This window comes from Artibeus jamaicensis, unplaced genomic scaffold (genome assembly GCF_021234435.1).
Source record: "Artibeus jamaicensis isolate MK-2021 breed Jamaican fruit bat unplaced genomic scaffold, CSHL_Jam_final scaffold_1283, whole genome shotgun sequence".
Taxonomy (NCBI): domain Eukaryota; kingdom Metazoa; phylum Chordata; class Mammalia; order Chiroptera; family Phyllostomidae; genus Artibeus; species Artibeus jamaicensis.
Genome location: NW_026522028.1, coordinates 20,047,042 through 20,051,264, shown reverse-complemented (window position 1 = coordinate 20,051,264; position 4,223 = coordinate 20,047,042).

Below are 4,223 nucleotides of genomic sequence, written 5' to 3'. Positions count from 1 at the left end.
AGCTGTCCGGGTAGAGAAATGGTGAGTGTGAAATCCTGGGGGCAGCAGAGTACCTGGCTATTCTGGATCATCATTTCCACCTTATTGGTGCAGAGGAACTCCTGAGGGTCTTGTTAAAATGCAGATCTTGACTCAGTAGGTCTGGGGTGGAAGTGGGACACTATTTCCAATGAGCTCCCAGATGATACTGATGCTGCTGGTCTAGGGACTGACCATGGCTACTCTGAGTAGCAAGGTCCTCAAAAGAGATCAATGGGGCTGGAGGAAAATGGGAGTGGGTAAGTAAACTGACCCAAAGTCAGAAAGGTAACAGGGGACCAGGTCTTACCATGCCTAAGGTCATCCACTGGAAGGACTTGAGCTGTTACTATCAATGAGATGGTAGCAAAAGAGTGTGGAAACCTGGCTTATGTATTAGAAGCATCTCTGTAGGCTCTGTGCTAGGAATAAATTGTAGAAGGGCAAAGGAAGTTAGGAAGCCACTGAATGAATCCAGGTGAGAGAGGGTGGTGCTTTGAACACAGAGGCAGCTGTGGAAATGTGAAAAGTCAGTAGCGCCGACCACATTTCTAATAGATTGGCCGGAGGAGGGAAAGAGAAGAGTTGGATGAGCACCTGGAAGGATGGAGTTGCTATTTCTGCCCCATCTCTCACATCTATCTTCTCTCTTCAGTTCCACTGCCACTTCTGTAGTCAAGCCCCATTAATTCTCATTACTGTATCGCCTTTGAACAAATACTGCAAATGTCTTCTTCTTGAAAAATGGCCTTTGTAAAGACCTTGCAGTTGCTTAGAGTTCATAGTCTAGCAGGGAAGGCCCTTCATAAACTGGCCCTTTCCCATGCTTCTGTGTCATCACTCTCCTTCACAAACCCATTACTCTAACCCACGTTGTCATGACCTTCTCCTCAACGCAATGCACTTGGTATGGGGGATAAAGGGCTACAGGATATTTGCAAGTCCTGGCATGGCTGCCATTAATGTCACCACATTGTCTCCCTTGAGCACTTGAACTCACTCTTCTGGATTACTCTTTAAGAAAGCATGCTATTTGCAAACCTTTCTTTACTGTTCCTTTATTATCACATTGCTGCCTTCAGTGCTAGTCAATGTGAAATCTGTGTACCAGCAGCATCAGCACCACCTGGGAGCTTAATAGTAAGGCAGGTTAATGGGCCTCACCTCACACTACTGAATCCAAATCTTACAGTAGGGCCCAGGAATCTGTGTATCAGCAGGCTCCCCCGGGTGATTGTTACACATGCCAAAGTTCAAAAGGTAGTGTATAAGACCACACTGCAATTTGAACATCAAAGCCTGGAGAGCTTTAAGCACGCTCGTGGTACCTGAGCCCCTGCTCCAGCGATTTTGATTTACTTGGCTAGAGAAGGATCCAAGGGATTTCAATGCGCAGCCAGGTCTGAGGACCTTGGGAGCCTGCCAGATGGATGTACATTCTAGTTCCCATACACAAGCACATATTCCACCTTTTGCTGGTAGTTCTACCTGGAGTGTGTGTCCATGCCATCTGTATGTTGCCAAGTCTATCCTCTCTAGGAGTAGACTGAGCCCAAATACAGCTTCTCTCCAAACTGGTCTTTGATCCTTTTCTTCTCTCAATTTCCTGAAGCCACACGGGTGACTCCTGCGGCACCCGCAGCCAAGTAAGACTCCTACATTGTCCTGTTGGTTAAAAAGAGGACTCATTCAATGAATAAAGCGCTTCTCTAACTGTGTGCTATGGAGTATTATTCACATTCTGTCATGTACTAATGCCTATGTGGTGGAATAACTGTTCTTTGGCTCCCTTCAAAAAAGACAAAGGAATTGAGAAATATTACACACCACATGATTTCTATCCATCACTCTCCAGGTTTTCTCCCATCCCTAGACCACAGATTCTTTTTAGAAGGTTTCACATGTACTTTATTTCTTCAATCATTCTGTATTTTAATGTGGACACGGTGCTTTCACTTGGTATCAGTTATGACTTGGTTTTGAGACAATTCATTAGCACCCCAGCTGGGATGATTACTGATCTCCCCATTCCCTTGGGGTGACTCTGCTCACAGAGACAGGTTCCATTGCGTTGAGTTTGTGTGCCGTGCATGACCATGTAGCAACACAGAAAGTGGCTCCCCCAACTGATACAGTGCCACCATATTCCCCACAGCAATCGGGTGTTCATGTTGGTGGGTCTGCCTTACTGTTCTTGGCTGGCTGCTTCGAAGTGGGAGACAACTCAGCACGTCTTTGGCCAATGGAAACACCGTGAAGCTGAAGGCAGAACTGCAGCATCTGCAGTGGCCGGTGTGTTGAAACTCTGCATTGAGTATCCTTACAAAGAACCCTGAAAAACTAGACTGTGGCTTCTCCCTCTTTTTTAGTATTACCCTTTGTTTTTCATGGAGCTGAAATTGATCTAACACAGAAGTAACCATTTTCAAGTGAATGATTTAGTGGCATTTAGCACATTCGCCGTGTTGCACAGCCACCATCTCTATATCCCAAAACGTTTTCATCCCTTCCAAGGGAAACCCTGAACCCATTAGCTGTCACTCCCCTTTTCCACCCAACCCCCAGCCATTAGGCATGTCGTTTCTTCTTACTTTGGATGGATTTGCTCATCAGAAAACTGGGGAACATGCTTCATCAGGTTGTCCAGAGAAACAAAGCAGGTGACATGCAAGTTGTGCACTGCTATACACATGAGGCACTAACGAAGGTCGGGTCCTCACTTCCCTTGCCCTGCATTCTCACCATTCCGGTGTCTGAGCAGTCAGACTCTGCAGCACTCAAAAGAATGAAGAAGGCTTTGTAAGTTTCTTCTTTTGAAAAATAAGAATATCTCTCCCCCTCTTAAAGGTGGAACAAGAGTTACATATAAACACAATTAGCAAGAATCAATATAAAAGTTCTATTTTTACTTCAAAACTCTGCGTTTTGGAATTATTTTAGATTTATAGAAACAGTGCGAAGATCGTAAAGAGCTCCTACACATGTGCACCCAGTTTCCCAACTGTGGTGTAGGTATGTGTCAAAACTAAGAAATTAACATTGGCACATTCCCATGAAATGAAACTATGGACTTTATCTGGATTTCACTTTTCCCACTAATAACCTTTTTCTCCTCCAAGATCCAATCCAGGGTCCCACCTTGTAATTACTCATCATGTCTGCTTAGTCTCTTCCGTGACATTTTCTGTATCCCTCACTTTTCATGGCCTTGAGGGTTTTAAGGAGTACTGGCCAGGATTTTGCTAGAATGTCCCTCAATTCGGGTTTATCTGATGCTTTCCTCATGATTCAGCTGCAGCGATGGGTTTGGAGATTACGAGAGGTGAAGTGCCCTTCTCATCACGTCAGATCACATCAGGTAGCACGCTGTACCCACGGAATTCATCACCGGCGATGTTAACCTTGAGCACTTAAATGATGTGGTCTGCTAGAGTTTTCCACAGAAAGCTATTTTCCCCTTTCTATAGTCTGTTCTTTGGAAGTGAGTTGCTCATTTAGCCTCTACTCAGTGTGTGTGGGCAGGGGAGGATTAGGTGTCCCTCCTACAGGAGGCAGTATTGATAGATACTTGAAATTTGTCTGTAAGGAAGAGCTGTCTCTTCTCCCCATTTATAATTCAAGCATTTGTCAGTATGGACTTGTGTGTATTTCTTTTATACTTTGGGTTACACTCTGATACTGCATTTGGTTTCTTGCTCATATTACCCCTTTTGGGCCACCGGGCTGGGAGTTCTTTCAGACTGTCTCCAGTGTCCCTCTGACATGCCCCCAACCTTCTGCACACTCATCTTAGCTTTGGATGTAAAATTTGGTTTCCTTCCCCACCTACACGCTGAAATTGCTCTCAGGTCCTTTACATTACGATGGTCTCTTGGCTGTCAGGCCAAAGTCTCCTTTTCTGTTCTTAGTGTACCAGACCTTTCTGTGACAATACTATTAATCTCTTTCCTTCAAATTCCATTTCATTTTCTAAAGGTTTACTATGGAATTTTCAAACATAAACAAAGCTAGAGAAAAGAGCAGAAGGGGCCCCCAGGCATCCAGCTCCCAGCTCCAAGAATTGTCAACATTTTGCTGATCCTCTTTCAAGTGTCAGCTCTCCCATGCCCTTCCACTTGAAAGGAAACCCTTTGAAAACAGCATATGAGCCCAACCATAAAGAATTCAGAGAACTGGAAAAAAAAAAACCCATAACCAGAAAACAC